The sequence below is a fragment of the Macaca mulatta genome, chromosome 16 (genome assembly GCF_049350105.2).
Source record: "Macaca mulatta isolate MMU2019108-1 chromosome 16, T2T-MMU8v2.0, whole genome shotgun sequence".
NCBI lineage: Eukaryota > Metazoa > Chordata > Mammalia > Primates > Cercopithecidae > Macaca > Macaca mulatta.
In genome coordinates this window covers 75,931,043-75,947,500 of record NC_133421.1, presented here as the reverse complement: position 1 = coordinate 75,947,500, position 16,458 = coordinate 75,931,043, and the positions used below count along the sequence as shown (strand labels likewise).

The 16,458-nt window shown below is 43.6% G+C and overlaps 1 protein-coding gene and 2 pseudogenes across 23 annotated transcripts in view; 1 reads left to right on the top strand and 2 right to left on the bottom strand.

Annotated features, from left to right (window-relative positions):
- Positions 1-15,076, bottom strand: part of LOC144335895 (B-cell CLL/lymphoma 7 protein family member C pseudogene) — a 45,839-nt pseudogene extending 30,763 nt beyond the window's left edge.
- On the bottom strand, positions 9,009-10,361 carry LOC718396 (26S proteasome non-ATPase regulatory subunit 7 pseudogene; annotated as a pseudogene).
- The window catches only part of CEP112 (centrosomal protein 112), a 535,678-nt gene continuing 534,017 nt past the window's right edge, over positions 14,798-16,458 (top strand). For 13 of the 23 annotated variants that reach the window (XM_077972556.1, XM_077972553.1, XM_077972559.1 and 10 more), the window contains exon 1: positions 14,798-15,047. The gene's annotated coding sequence lies outside the window, so the exon portion shown is untranslated. Of the gene's footprint in view, positions 15,385-16,458 lie in introns of all 23 variants that reach the window. The other 10 variants (XM_077972557.1, XM_077972555.1, XM_077972560.1 and 7 more) reach the window with 1 other exon arrangement.

Here is a 16,458-nt window from a genome sequence, read left to right as displayed (position 1 = left end):
CAAATCCTTGATTCCTAGACCCATGTATTGTTCCTATTGGGGAGACAATGAAGATGTTTGATTTAAAGTATATACTTCATCATAGAGGATCATATCTCAAAGCTGCTGCTTTGATTATGCTTTCAACAGGCCATTTCAAGGTTCTGTCAGCTGGCAGCTTCTGGATGATTTGGTAGGTAATGTGATCAGTTGGTCCTGTGGTCAGGGGCCTATTGTCATACCACCTTTACTATAAAATGGGTTACCTGGTCTGGTGCAATGTTATTTGGGATCCTGTATCAGTGGATTCGAACTCCGTAAGTCCTCGGATGGTGATGCAGGAAAAACAAATGCATATCCAAATAAGTATTGATTCCTAGCATAATGAATCTGTGCTCCTTCAGTAGAGGTAGATCCAATGGAGTCACCTTGATACCTTACGTGCCAGTGGGTCTGCTTGAGAGATGGTGTCATCTTGGAGGCTCAACGTTGGTCTTTAGTCTCTGTTGCTTGCCAGGTTGGACATTCAACCAAGACAGTATCCAGATCAATCTGTGTAAGTAGGAGACCATGCCGTTGGGCCTATGAATTATCTCCATCCTTGTTACCATAGCCATTTCAGTCATGTGGCCATTATGCCAGCACTGGGGCGGCCAGTGATAGAGGCCAGATGCTGTCAACTGGCTGAGTCTTTTTCTCTATCTGGTTATGTAGTACCTTGCTAGTGGGAGTTAACATGTGCATCTAAGATCTTCATACTTTGTGCCCACCCCATTTATTCATTCACATGCCTCTACTCCAGTCGTCTTGGTACCTGATCTACCCATCTTTCTTCTCACCTCTCAGACTCCGTCATGCTACTGCCTATGAGTTCATATATATTATAATCGTAAGCTACTTCTTTCTCTACACAAAGAAGATGACCATCCAAAATTCTTCCCATGGGGAGGATTTTTTCTCACCACTGTTTTTCAAGATGCTCTTTGAATAAGCTGTATTGTAGCTATCATCCTTTTGTTTACCTGCACACACATATAGACCTTCATATCCATGAACCAAGCTCAGGCTTTTTCCTCTGCTCTAAGCTGGTCCTACGGGATCATATGGGGTCATATGGCTATAGATGTGCACTTAGGAATGTCATTAGTACAACAGTGATGGATGATGTGCAGTTTTGACCCTCTGATCATGTAGCTTCAGGGTATATCCATTACCATCTTATCATGGGTTGTTGCTAGGCACATTTGACCTTATGACTTGGTGGGTGTGACAGAATATAGCTGGTGATGGGCAGCTGTAACTGCCTAGTCATTTGGTGCCTAGCATCCAGTATATTAGAAATTGTTTCTCAAGTGGCATCTAATTCTCCATTGTAGATGAGATGGCCTTGCTTTTTAGTTTTCTTAGATCGAGAAGAGTTCCTCCATTTTTCTTCCTCCTTTCTTACAATCTTTATATATATATATAGATATATATATTTTTTGAGATGGAGTCTTGCTCTATTGTCCAGGCTGGAGTACAGTGGCACGATCTCACTTCACTACAACTTCTCCTGCCTCAGCTTTCCAAGTAGCTGAGATTACAGGTACCCATGACCATGCCTGTTTAACAATTTTTTTTTTTTTGAGGCAGGGTTTCACCATGTTTGCCAGGCTTGAACTCCTGACCTCAAGCAATTTGCCCACCTCGGCCTCTCAAAGTGCTGGGATTACAGGGTTGAGACACTGTGCCCCCTCACAATCTTAATTTTTTAAAGAGTAGAGGACAATCATTTGGGTTTGTCTGATGTTACCTTATGATGAGATTTCAGTTGTATTGTGGCCGGGATTACAAGAGAAGTTAGATTGTAATCTTCTTAGAGCATCATATCAGGAAGTACATGATATCAATTTATGCCATTACTATTGGTAGTGTTAACTATGATTACTTGGTTAGAAATCTGATGTCTGCCAGCTTTCTACATTGTAATCTTACTATATTGTCCTTTGTAATTAATTAATCAGTATCTCATGGGGAGATACTTCACAACTATGTGAATATCCTGCTTTTCATCAAATTTTCATCCAGTAATTTTAGATTTTTACCTAAATCACTTGTTTTTGTGATGGTTGTCAATGAGTAATTTTTAAATTTATCATTCCTTCTACATTTATTATTTCTCATTCTGCTGTAAGGAAGTACTTTCCCATTTCCCCAAATTAATTAGTTAGTTAATATTAGTGTGAACACATGGATTCTTATTCAGTGAGTTCTGATTCACTAATATAATTATTTTAATGCTTGAATTGTCACAGAATTGATCAGTAGGAGCCACTTCAAGTGGCTCATGTGCCTTTTTGATATGTCCCCATATCCTTTGGGTACTTTTTAATTTTATTTAAAAAAATGTTGTGTTTTTTTTTTGAGACGGAGTTTCGCTCTTGCTGCCCAGGCTAGAGTGCAATGGTGTGATCTTGGCTCACCACAACCTCCGCCTCCTAGGTTCAAGCAATTCTCCTGCCTCAGCCTCCCGAGTAGCTGGGATTACAGGCATGCGCCACCATGCCTGGTAAATTTTGTGTTTTTAGTAGAGACCAGGTTTCTCCATGTTGGTCAGGCTGGTCTCGAACTCCTGACCTCAGGTGATCCGCCTGCCTCGGCCTCCCAAAGTGCTGAGATTACAGGTGTGAGCCACTGTGCCCGGCCCAGGACTCTGAATTCCTTCTTTGTATTTTTCTGAATGTTGTATTATCGTTTTGTATTCCTTCTTTGTATTATCCTGACTTTTGAGGAAGCTTAAAACAGCTATTTCGAATTATCTGCATGAAAGGTCACATCTCTCTCTCTAGAATAGGCCACTGTTGCCTTACTTAGTTCATTTGGTGAGGTCATGTTTTCCAGCATGGTTTTGATGCTTATGGATGTTAATTGTTGTCTGGGCATTAAAGAGTTAGGTATTTATTGTAGTCTTTGCAGTCTGGGCTTGTTTGTTGGGAAGGCTTTCCAAGTATTCAAAGAGAATTGAGTGTTGTGATCTAAGTCTTTGGTCACTGCAACCATATGTGCACTAGGAGAACCCCACGCCCAGTAATGATGACTCTTGCAGACCTCTTGAGGTATCACTTCGGTAGTCTTAAGTAAGATCCAAGAGAATTCCCCAGATTACCAGCCAGAGACTCTTGCTCTCTTCTCTTACTTTCCCCCAGACAGAGTCTGTCTTTCCATGCTGAACTGCTTGCAGCTGGGTGACACAAGCAGCCTTGTGGCCTCAACAACGGGGACTGTACTAGGTCAGACCTAAAGCCACCACAGCACTGGGTCTTGCCTGTCTTCCATCTGTTGTTCACTCAAGGCCTAGGGCTCTTTAGGGCTCCTTAGTCAACAGGTGGTGAATCCAGCCAGGCTTGTGAGCTCTCCCTAAGCCCAGGGCAGGTCCAGAAATGCTGTCCGGGCAAGGCCTGGAGTTGGGAACCTTAGGAATTGACCTGATGCTCTTTCTACTGCGCCTGAGCTGGCACCGAAACTGCAAGACAAAGTACTTCCTACTCTTCCATCTCCTTTCCTCGAGGAGTCTCTCCCCCTGGTCACCACCATCCCAGGCCTGCAGGTCCCCCTGGTCACCACCATCCCAGGCCTGCAGGTCCCCCTGGTCACCACCATCCCAGGCCTGCAGGGAGTGATTACTGCCTGGCTACCAATGATGTTCACTCAAGGCCCAAGAGCTCTTCAGTCAGCTTGTGGTAAAAGCTGCCAGGCTTGAGTCTCTTCCTTCAGGGCAGTGTGCTCCCCTCTGGCTTAGGGCAAGTCCAGAAATGCCACCCAGGGGCCAAGGCCTGGAATCAGGGACCCCAGGATCCTGCTTTGTGCTCTATCCCACTTTGGCCGACTTGGTACCCAAGGTGCAAGACAAAGCCCCTTTACTCTTTCCTCTCCTTTCCTCAAGTAAAAGGAGTCTCTCCCTGTGACTACCACAGCTGGAAATGTGCTGGGTCACACCTGAAGTCAGCATGGCAGAGGATCTCACTCAAGTCTTGTGGTGAGTACAGCCTGGCAACTGGTGGTGCTAATTCAAGTCCAAGGGCTCTTGGATCATCAGGTAATGAATCCTGCCAGAACTGGTACTTCTCTTTAAGGCAGTGGCTAGAGTGTGTCAAGAAGTGTTGTCCAGCAGATAGGGCCTGGAATGGGGGCCTCAGGATTCAGCCTGATGCCCTATTCTGCTGTAGCTGAGCTGGAATGCAAGTTGCAAGGCAAAGTTCTCTTTACCCCTCCCTCTCCTCTCCTCGAGCAGAAGGAAGCAGTCTCTCCTGGAGCTGCAAGCTGTGCTGCCTGAGGTTGTGGGAGGGGTAACACAAGCACACCCTTGACCACCCCAGCTGGTGTTTCATAGGTTGTGTATACCCAAAGACCACTGGCTCCAAGCCCAGCACAGCACTAAGACTTGCCCAGGAATTTCAGTCCTTGTGGCCTAGACCACCTTTCAAGTTTATTTAGGACCCCAGAGCACTTTACCCCATGGTCATGGGGCTAGTTGGAACTCAAGTTCTGTCTGGCTGCTGGGATGGATGATTCTTTCCAGGCTAGGGCTGGTCTACATGCTCCCTCGTGGTTCCAGGTGAATTCTGCCCTGTGTGGCTTTCTGCTGTGACAGACAGCACTGAATTCCAATGCCAAGTCCCACAAACACTTCACACTCCCTCTCCCAAGCACACAGATTCTCCCTCTGCACCACATCCTCTGCTGGGGATGAGCAAAGGGTGGTGTCTACAACTCAAGATTGTCTTTCCCAGCCTCTTCAATGCCTCTTTCCTTGATATAATTTTAAAGCTGGGTACAGGGATTTTTGGTTATGATGGTGCTTTTTTGCATGGAAGGTTGTTCTATTTGGTGTTCCTATGAGGGGGATGATCACTGGAGGTCTCTATTTGGCCATCATGCTCCACTCCCACCTTTGAGCACTTCTTTTTTGTTTTTTGAAACACAGTCTCACTCCGTAGCCAGGCTGGAGTGCAATGGCGCAATCTCGGCTCACTGCAGCCTCTGCCTCCTGGGTTCAAGCAATTCTCCCGCCTCAGCCTCCTGAGTAGCTGGGACAACAGGCGCCTGCCACCATGCTTTTGGTTAAAACACAATTACTCCAAGCTTGTCACAATTTGTAAACCTCAGCCATTTCCCCAATGAACTGAAGATAATGGTGTTTAGAAATCAAGGTGTGCATTGTGTCTGGGTGTGCTCATTGATACTGAGGCATCACTGCTTCTAGGTCCTCTTCAACAGACAGAGCTAGAAAATACATACACATATTTATATACACATACACTACTCCTATAAACAATAATTAGGTCTGCATTTTGGTAGCATCGGATATTCAGCATGCCTAACTTTGACACCTCAGCGCTTCTGTTTTAAACCCTTAGCGCCTTTCCAACACTGCTCCCTTCCCCAGCCTATTCCACGAAGAAGCTCCTGGGATATGGCAAGTTTGTTGAAGGTTGTGCTTTGTGCCATTTTGTTCGCTGGAAGGCATTTTAGGCTGCTGGATAGGTTTGGATCCCTGGAAACTAATCAGAGTAGATTTTAGAGCTTAGATGATAGTCCTGATTCCTCTCATTTAATGGTGTATTCACAGAAATAAAAATCTGCTACTTTTGTAATTGGAAGAGGCAATTTGGATTTGAGGAGTCCATCGGTAGAAACTGCCCAATTGCAGCCCCTCTATTTAGTGATTATGTGGTCCATTTTGTGCCATAAGTAGATTCCCTTTTTCAAGTGTTTTTCTTCTTAAATGCTCTGATCACCAGGTTGCCTGTCATCACAGTTCTGCTGTACCCTCCCTAGCTACAGTAGCAGTGATCTCCCCCTGCTGGAGATGGTACAGGAAGTACTAGCCGCCACAGGCAGCCTAGTGAAGAACTACAACCAGAAGGAGCTGGTTATCATCCTCTTTTTTTTTTTTTGAGATGGAGTCTCGCTCTGTCACCCAGGCTGGAATGCAGTGGCGCAATCTCAGCTCACTGCAAGCTCCGCCTCCCGGGTTCAGGCCATTCTCCTGCCTCAGCCTCCCAAGTAGCTGGGACTACAGGCGCCGGCCACCACACCCGGCTAATTTTTTTGTATTTTTAGTAGAGATGGGGTTTCACCGTGTTAGCCAGGATGGTCTCAATCTCCTGACCTCGTGATCTGCCTGCCTAGACCTCCCAAAGTGCTGGGATTACTGGCGTGAGCCACCGCGACCGGCCCATCCTCTATTTTTGCACAGTTGGACTGAATCTTTCCAAAGTAATATTACTCACCTAGCAATCATAGACCAAATGAACTCTATAAACTATATAACTATAACTCTACAAATGCATATAACTATATAACTATGAACTCTATAAATGTATATGGCTAGAGAGGTCTTCTTCCAAGACAAATAGGTCACTGAAGGTTCTTCCCAATGACCATCTTTTTTCTCTTGGTTTATGGCAGGACAGCGTTCTAAATGCAAAGAAATCAATGTTTTCACTCATCTCTTATGCTATATTTCTGCAAGAAGTTTATTACATAATTCTCTAGTTTCTAATACACGGACCAATCTTTCAATATATAGGCTCTCTTTCCCGTGCCCCAAACTTAATAGTAAGTACTATTCCTCAGTGACGTTTTCTATCTACTAGCCTGAGGATCATTCCCTGCTTTAATCTCTCAATAAAAGACTAAAAAGATAAAAGAAAGAAAGAAAAGGAAAGAGAATGGCTTGAGCTGTGTGCATGTGTGTGCCAATATGCCTGTGTGTGGGTGAGAGAGTGTGTATGTGGTTGCTGTGCAAGTGTGTGAGCGTATTTGTTCCTTTTGTGTGAGTGTGTGAGCGTATTAGTCCCTTTTGTGTGAGTGTGTGAACATATTTGTCCCTTTTGTGTGAGTGTGTGAGTATATATGTGGTATGTGTGGTATGCATGTGGATTTGTGTATGTGGTTTGAATGTGTGTGCTTTGTATATGTGCTCATGCATATGCATGCGTGTGTGTGTGTGTGTGTGTGTGTGTCTGGGCATGCACGTGCACATGATAATTAGTTCTTTGTGTGCTATTGCTGCCTCCTAGTGGCATCTATTCCTTTTCAAAGTGCTGGCAAAACAGTTCGGAAAGAAAAGAAGCCCTCATATTGAAGTCTCCTGTGTCAGGCACTGGGTACATTTTTCTATATATCTCACCTATGTTAATTCAATCTCCCCAATCATCCCATAAGGAAAATAAATAAACTGAAACTCAGGAAGATTATGTAACTTAGTTTACCCAGGTCACAAAGCTAGTAAGTGACAGAACCAGATATCCAAACTTCAGAATGATGTCTTTTCTACCATTTTTATACTGCTAGTTAAGCTACGACTTTTCCCAGTGGCTTCCTGGAAATATTTGCACTCTAAAGTTGGAGTTTTACAGCCTACTCCTAAAACAAGTTGGTAGAAAAGATTGTTGTATATGCAAGGCTAGGAAGTATCCTAGGTTACTAGTTTTTATGGATACTGGCTAGGGCATTATGGCAATATGTATATCACTGAAGAGAAGGGAGAAAGAGTAGCCGGTTTATTTCTGTTAATAACCTACAGCATGAATTACCCCAAGAGGCTAAGATAGAATAAGCAGCAGAAGGAGGAATGAAATGGTGAATATTGCTTAGTTCTAGCATAAGGAAGAAATCCAAAGTCACTGTGCTAGAGGCAGTGACTCTTTTCTCAGTAGTGAAGAAAAGAAAATATGTCTCGTCATTCTTAGTTTCTGCAATCTTTATACTGTATTTATTTACTTATTTTATTAAAAAAATAGAGACAAGGTCTTGCTATGTTGCCTAAGCTGGTCTGAAACTCCTGGGCTCAAGTAATCTGCCTGCCTCGGTCTCCCACAGTGTTGGGATTACAGGCGTGAGCCACTGTGCCTGGCCTATAATGCATTCATTTGTGGTATAATCTATACCTCTGTGGTCTGTAAATAGAAAGTTCTGCATTACTTACTATTCAATTTAAGGAATTTACCAGGTACAGGATTGTTTTCATATTTGTCTCTAATGTGTTTATATAATAATTACAATTCTTGGTATTTACAAGTTGTTTTCCATCTAGATAGCTAAAATCATTTACATATTTCACTCTAATGACACAGAGTATCTTAATAATGCAAAATGGTGAATCATGGAAGTTTGATTGCTTTGAATGTTAGCTTATGCATATTGCTAGTTTTGAAACAATAAATTAAAAACATGGAAGATACTTATATCTGTCTAATATAGCTATATAATTATATATACAATTCCACGAAAAAAGATAAAGGACAAAAGAGATACTTTGCAGAAGAATAAAAGACTAATAGAGATATTTAAATCTTTCAACTTCTCTAATAGTGAAAAATGCAAAGTAAAAACAGATGCTTTTTTTTTTTTAACATACAATTAGGACAGATCTAAAAAACCATTAATATGAGACAGCCATTTGCACAGACCATTGAGTGAAGTTGCAAATTTGCAAAATACTTCCAGTAAGCGATTTGGCAGTACTGATCAAAAGCCTTAATGCTTTTATAATGCCCATAGGAATATCTTTTATGGAGAGAGCTAAAATTTCAACCAAGATGTCTATATTCAAAGGCATTTATTGCAACATTATTTATAAGGGCAAAAAATTGGTAACCACAGGAGAGTAATTAAGAAAATTGTCATATCCACGTGATGATATAATAAGTAGATACTAGAAGTGATAATATAGATATAAAAATTTGAATAAATATATACAAATGTTAATAGTGGTTATTACTTAATGGCAGGATTACACATATTTTTTTCTCCTTTAAACTTTTCAGTATTTTTCAATTTCCTTATAAGGGAAATGAAACCCTGAAATCATGAAAACTTTTTATTTTTATTTTTACATTTTATTTATTTATCTTTTTGAGACGGAGTTTTGCTCTTGTTGCCTAGGCTGGAGTGCAATGGTGTGATCTTGGCTCCCTGCAACCTCCGCCTCCCAGGTTCAAGCGATTCTCCTGCCTCAGCCTCCTGAGTAGCTGGATTATAGGCGTGCGCCACCATGCCCGGCTAATTTTGTGATTTTAGTAGAGATGGAGTTTCTCCATGTTGGTCAGGCTGGTCTTGAACTCCCGACTTTGGGTGATCCGCCCGCCTTGGCCTCCCAAAATGCTGGGATTACAGGTATAAAAAAGCTGTTTAATACACGTTTTCCTTTTTCTCCTCTTTCTTTACATCACTCTTTTCCTTATCTTTATCTTTCTCCTTATCAACTTTTCTATCTTTTTGCTGTTTTCTTTTTCCTGCCTTTCTTTCTTGTCTCCATCCTGGTTGGCAATCTTGTTGATGAGGTTGTGCAGAGCAACCACAGAATGGATCAGTGAGGCCAAGTACACTACCACCATCTGGTCCTTGGTCCTCAGGTAAAAGGCCTTAAGAGGCTCCTGCAGGCTCATGTCTGGCAGCAGGCTGAAGATGTCCTGCAGCTCGTAGATGATCTGGTGGTGGATGGGCAGCTTGCCTGTGGCTACTTCTTCCAGGTAGCTCCTGATATCCAGAAGCTTGGAGTTCAGTCCCTTCAAACCATGGACCTGATTTGTGATCCGCTGGGACAGAGCGCCCACCGTCGTGTCTTTGATGTCCTGTAACAAGTGTTCAACTCCAACTTCCTCAGCTTACTCTGCTCCAATTTCACTGGTCACGTGTTCAAATGTTTTCAAGGTTGGAGTTCCATCATCACGGACTTCTTCCACTGAAACGTACGCTTCTGTGGGCAACTCTAGGTCCTTTGGATTCACGTCAATAATGACCCAATACCGAGTTAGGATAGTATCTTTTCATGAGTTCATTGATGGTAATGTCATTCATGTGTATTTTAGGGCCTGTGTGGTACCAGCCAACTATTCTTTCTCTGGCATTGACTTTTCTTAAACATTCCATACACGTTTTCCAAATAATCATGGTCTAAAAACCACACAGAATTGTCTTTGTCATCTTCATCAAAAGGAACTGCACACTGTTTGATATATCAAGTACTTTCTTTTGCCATGACCCCAAAAGCACACCAACAACTTACTTCTGGTTTCCAGCCTTGCCGATTTGGTTGAAATGATCCACCACACTGAGCAGCACCAGGGGGTGGACCACCAGCTTCTGCACCTTCACCAGCTCTGGCATCGAGACACACCCCGCCCAGGCCTGGCTCCCCGAGACCTGCAAACACCAGCAGCGGCAGCAATTTCCCTGGGGCTCCATCAGGCCCAGGCTCTTCCTCTTCCCTCAGGTTTACATTTCACTTTGCAAAGGTAACAGTGGCTTAAACAAACCAAAGTAATCTCTAGGTCTCCTACTACAGTTACTTTAATTTTATGGAGCAAGAGTTTAAATTATAGAGATTGGCCAGGCGTGGTGGCTCACGCCTGTAATCCCAGCACTTTGGGAGGCCAAGGCGGTGGATCACCTGAGGTCGGGAGTTCGAGACCAGCCTGACTAACATGGAGAAACCCCATCTCTACTAAAAATACAAAAAATTAGCCGGGTATGGTGGCACATGCCTGTAATTCCAGCTACTGGGGAGGCTGAGGTAGGAGAATCGCTTGAAGCTGGGAGGCAGAGGTTGCAGTAAGAGTGTCACTGCACTCCAGCCTGAGCAACAAGAGCAAAACTCTGTCTTAAAAAAAAAATATATATATATATATGTATACAGATTATCAGATTTAATCCTTCAAGATGTAGGTTAGTTCAAATTACATATGAATAATTATTATCTTTCTAATTAATAAAAGCTCACATTTTCCTATGGATTTTTGTTGTTGAGAATAATTGAATTCACATTGTTCAATGTCATCTAGACTAATTCTTAAGTTTGTATTTTGAAAATAAGTAGGTCCCTTTCAACATGGGAAGTATAGCACAATTATCTTCCCACACAGGAAAGAAAAACAATTTTTTTTTTAGGATCCTCTTTATACTACCATTATCAACAATGTCACCATTTGATTTTTAAAAATTGAGGCAAGATGTCGTTTGTTTTTGAATCAAACCTACTTTCATTTAAGTCATTTGTAGCTGTTAGGAAACAATATTTGCAATGGAAATAGTGTTTCAATGTCACTATCTTTTTTATCAAAGATAAAACAAGGTTCTGTATATATTTTCCTATAATCACAGCACAGTGTTTTCTTTATTTCCTCTCTATCCCATAACATGATTTATATACCTTTTTTTTTTTTTTTTCTTGAGACAGAGTCTCACTCTGTCGCCCAGGCTGCAGTGCAGTGGCACGATCTCGGCTCACTGCAACCTATGCCTCCTGGATTCAAGCGATTCTCCTGCCTCAGCCTCCTGAGTAGCTGGGATTACAGGCGCCCACCACCATGCCTGGCTTTTGTATTTTTAGTAGAGATGGGATTTCACCATGTTGGTCAGGCTGATCTCGAACTCCTGATCTTGTGATCCGCCCACCTTGGCCTCCCACAGTGCTGGGATTACAGGCGTAAGCCATTGTGCCCAGCCACATTATTTATATACCTTTTAAGCCAGGTGACATAATCTGAGTCGAAATGTGGTTATTTGGTCTTATGACCTTCTACTATCTCATACATTTTTGGAGGGCGGAGACTTATCTTTTTTCTTACAAGTCCAGAATCTTTGTTGTAGTTAGAACTATTTGGGGTTACCCATCAGTTCCGTCCTCTGAGAAAATAACCCAAATCCCTCTCCCCAAAGTGCAAAGATGAGCTAAGAAAGTCATGTTATACAATAGGAGGCCCAATCTCCTGGCCATATCTCTTTGGACTAATTGTGCTTACCTGATTCAAATTAGACTACTCAGTTTCACTCTCCGTAGCAAGAGATTTATATTCAGAAAAGTTAGTCTTCCGGGCTTCTCGACTGGAAGCTTTGTGCATAGGGTGGCCATATTCTACCACATGTGCAGAGAAAAGCACGAAAACTAATGTGCATTCATTTGGTGATTCAATGAACATTTATGGATTGTCTCTATGTGCTAGGTACACTGTAAGGTGTTGTCTGTGCAATGGTGAATCTAACAGGTATCGTCTTCATTCTTGTCAACAGTGACAAGGAGTTTTTTTTTTTTTTTTTTTTTTTTTTTTGAGACGGAGTCTCACTCTGTTGCCCAGGCTGGAGTGCAGTGGTGTGATATCCACTCACTGCAAGCTCCACCTCCCAGGTTCACACCATTCTCCTGCCTCATCCTCCTAATTTTTTGTATTTTTAGTAGAGATGGGGTTTCACCGTGTTAGCCAGGATGGTCTCGATCTCCTGACCTCGTGATCTGCCCGCCTCGGCCTCCCAAAGTGCTGGGATTATAGGCATGAGCCACCGCGCCTGGGCGACAAGAGAATATTTATCTGGCTTCATCCTTGAGGTTCCTGAATAGGCTCTGAGTTCAGCAATTTCTTCCCAAATATTTGTAGAGGTCCCCAGAGTGAGTCACATGGGTGCTTTGTATATGATGGAACTACCCGATCATAGTACTCTGTCTCTGACTGAGCTACTTGGAAGGCTGAGGTGGAGGATTGCTTGAGCTCAGGAGTTGGAGACTGTGGTGAGCTATGATCACACCACTGCACTCCAGCCTAGGTGACAGAGCCAGGCTCTGCCTCTAAAAACAGAAAAAAGAAAATTCTCAGAGGAAGTTCTTCACACTGTAAGATCAGGAATCACACTCTTATACAACGAGGAAGATGCTACATGAAGGGCAATTTATGGCCAGTGCTGTGCTTCATGCAGCATCACCTTCCCCTTCAATTTCGCATATTGCCATTGAACCAGATCTCTTTAGGGTGACTTACTTGTTCTTTTTTTTCAAAATAGAGTCTCACTCTATTACGCAGGCTAGAGTGCAATGGCGCGATCTTGGTTCACTGCAACCTCTGCCTCCTGGGTTCAAGCGATTCTCCTGACTCAGCCTCCTGAGTAGCTGGGACCACAGGCGTCCACCACCATGCCTTCTAATTTTTGTATTTTTAGTAGAGACGGGATTTCACCATATTGGCCAGACTGGTCTTGAACTCCTGACCTCATGATCCACCCACCTCAGCCTCCCAAAGTGCTGGGATTACAGGCGTGAGCCACTGTGCCCAGCCAGGATGACTTACTTTCTGGGAGGTTCCTTGATTCTCAGGTAAGGAGGTTCCAAGTGAACCTTGCCTACCAGTCATCTAAATGTGACATATAGGCTTGAGTTCCAAGGTGAACACAGCTCAGGCTCAAGCTGGTATCCCTTTCATGTTATATATGCATAACATAAATAATAAAACTCTGTGTGCATATCTTAATGTTTTTATTTGCATGTGTGTATATATATAAATGAAAAATACATAAATAAAAATGATATATATAAAAATGAAAAAAGTGACAATCAGTGTGTTCTTAAAAGTGGGAAGGGAGATCTCATCCTATTTTCACTTAAGTAGAGGAAATATTTAAAGACATTTTTCATTTTCAGTTATATTTTTTCTGCTATAGTTATTTCCTCTGAGATGAGCTTGAGCTCATTACATTTTTTCCTTGATTTATCTTCTAGTTATTTATCTTCTGTTTTTCTTTTCATATTCATTTAGACACCATTTGTCAAATTCATTTCATATTCTTTCAGCAATGCAGTTTATGATTCTAAAAACTGCATATATTTATTATGCACATTGTGAAATGACTAAATCAAGCTAATTAACATAAGCATTGCTTCACATACTTACCAGTTTTGTGATGAGAACACTTAAGATGCACTCTTTTAGCAATTTTCAAGGACACAATACATTGTCATTTACTACGGTCACCACGTTGTACAATAGATTTCTTGGACTTATTCCTCCCATCTAACTTAAATTTTGTATCTTTTGACCAATATCCTCCTCCTCCTGAGGTTGGAGTGGGGTAGTTTATCTTTTTTTTTTTTTTTTTTTTTTTTTTTTTTGACAGAGTCTCGCTCTGTTGCCCAGGCTAGAGTGCAGTGGTGGAATCTCGGCTCACTGCCACCTCTGCTTCCCGGGTTCGAGCGGTTCTCCTGCCTCAGCCTCCCGAGTAACTGGGATTACAAGAGTGTGCCACCACGCCTGGTTAATTTTTTGTATTTTTAGTAGAGACGGGGTTCTACCGTGTTAGCCCGGATGGTCTCGATCTCCTGAGCCCCCGATCCGCCCGCCTTGGCCACCCAAAGTGCTGGGATTCAGGCGTGAGCCACTGCGCCCGGTTAGTTTATCAATCTTTAATGTATTCACTGACTGGTTAAATTCCTGCAATTGCATGCTTGATTTTGCATCCTTGATTCTCAGTACTAATGATCTGGATTATAGATCATTCCTTAGCTATAAACATGTTCAAATATGCTTTTCAAAACTAAACATTCTTAAAAACATTCTGTACCCTTTATTTTCCTTAGCATGATTTGTCTTTGGGACAAGGAAGAGCTGTTGGTGTTTACGTCCAGTGGGATAGGTTTTAAAAAGAACCATTTAAAGAATTTGACTTGGGTTTTGATGTATCAGAGAGTGAGGAAATTTTCACTTGAGACTCATTCAACTCTGACGTCTGTCCACATAACGGATCACCCCTTCTTGAGCATCCTCCAGCCGCCCCATTTTCTGTGCCCTTATTCTTTCGCCACGGCCCCTAACGTGATCATAAGTGACTCTGCGCGGGATGCGGGAGGGCTGCAGCATTCAAACTGCAGTCGGGTTATTCCGGAAGCTTCGACCTGGGACCCACCAAGGGGCCAGGAAGCTCTGGTGCGAGTCTGGCCGCTGCTAGGCAAGCGGGAGCGTCGCCATGGCAACAGAGCCGCGCACACGCCATCGCGGATGGGCGGAGAAATGCCCGCGCGGAAGTCTCCGCCCCCAGCCTGGGGCACCGGTGGTCTCCGCCGCCGGGAACGTCGCCATGGCAACGGCACCGCAGGCTGGAGGGGTGGAGTAGGGGGCGGGGAAATGCCAGAGCGAAAGTCCCCGCCCCCGGGCTGCTGGGCGGCGGCCAGGCAGCGGCCCGCAAGGATTTGAAACCGTTTGGGCCGGGCGGCGTCGGCGGCGGCGGCGGCCGAGCGGAAAGCTTGCGTGTGGTGGTGCCAGGTTCTCATTTTTTCCGAATTTCCTTCCCCCGCCCTTCCCACCAGGTTCTCGAGTAGAATTTTGCGCCAGTGGCCGCCGCCCCGCCCTTGCGGGCCCGTTCGGGGAGGGGCGTCGCCCTTAGGCCCTGGGCCCGTTCTCCGGGCCTGGGGGGCGCGCGCCCCGGGGGTCCCGGCGCTGTCCGCTGTGGTGTCCCCGGTAGGCAGAGCGCAGTCCAGGTCGGGACGGCTTGGGAAAGTTCTGAGTAAAGTTTGATCAGCCGGTTTGATCGGTCTGACATGGTCCAGGAGTCTGACCCAAGGGTTTGCGACTGGGAGAGGAAATCTGTGTCCTGGACAAGGTAGGAGCGCGGCCTGGGCCTGGGCCTCGGCGGGCCGAGGAAGGGACTGCCAGGAACGGCGCCGCTGGAGTTTTCAATTCCGTCCCAGAAAAGAGTCTCGAACAATCAGCTGGATTTGCGGGGACAGAACCAGGGCGCTGGTTGGTTTGCAGAAAGTCCTAGGCCGCTTGGAGAGGCCCTAGCCCAGCACCGCCCCATGTAGGATGCTACCCTGTGTTTCTGAGTTAATTATTTTTAAGTGTTCAAGAGAACGACATAAGTAAATGTGAACAACTCTTCTAATCATTGCACGGCTATTTTTATTTGTCTTTAATATTTTAAGATGAGTCAAAATAAGATAGAAGAGGCACATTAAATTCCATGAGCCTCACCACAGTGGTCAGGCTGCAGCTTAGTGAAATGCATGGTATTAATAATTTGTGCAGTTTTCAGGCCCAGCTGTCACTGTCCCCTAAGAACCTACGTCAGTGATTTCACCTCACGTAAGTCTTAGCTTCCTCCTCTGTGAAACAACCATGGAAATGGTACGGAAATGGTAGGGCCGGGCCAGAGAATACACTGAGGTTTGTTTCTAAAGCACACACCAAGCTACGGGCAGAGTCAGGGAAGGCTCCTGTCAAAACATCCACACGTGAAAGCCGGAGAAAGCGTGCACCTGTAAACCTTTTTTATTTGTCGACATTTCCAGTTTTCTTTAATGACCCACAATATATTTAAAATGTGATTTGATTGACCAAAATGGATTTTACACAACTTCCAAGAACGTTTGTTTTGTTTGGCAAGGAGTGTGATATGAAAGAAGTGTATTCTTTCCTTGGCAGTTGGGACTCCTTTTTTTCCCAGACCTTTTAATACTTGTGGCTTGGTTATGTTTGCTGACTCTAGGGTAGGTAAGCACCTGAGAAAGTCTTAGCCCATTTTGTAGCTGTCCAAAAAGAAACAAGTTTAAAAAGAGACAACATGGGTGAGTTTAATAAAAGACATGATCCAAATGTAGATTGTAGCTATAAGCAAGAGTCACCCAATTTACTTCTTTTTTACCTTGGAAATTATTTATTTTTTTGAGACAGTTTT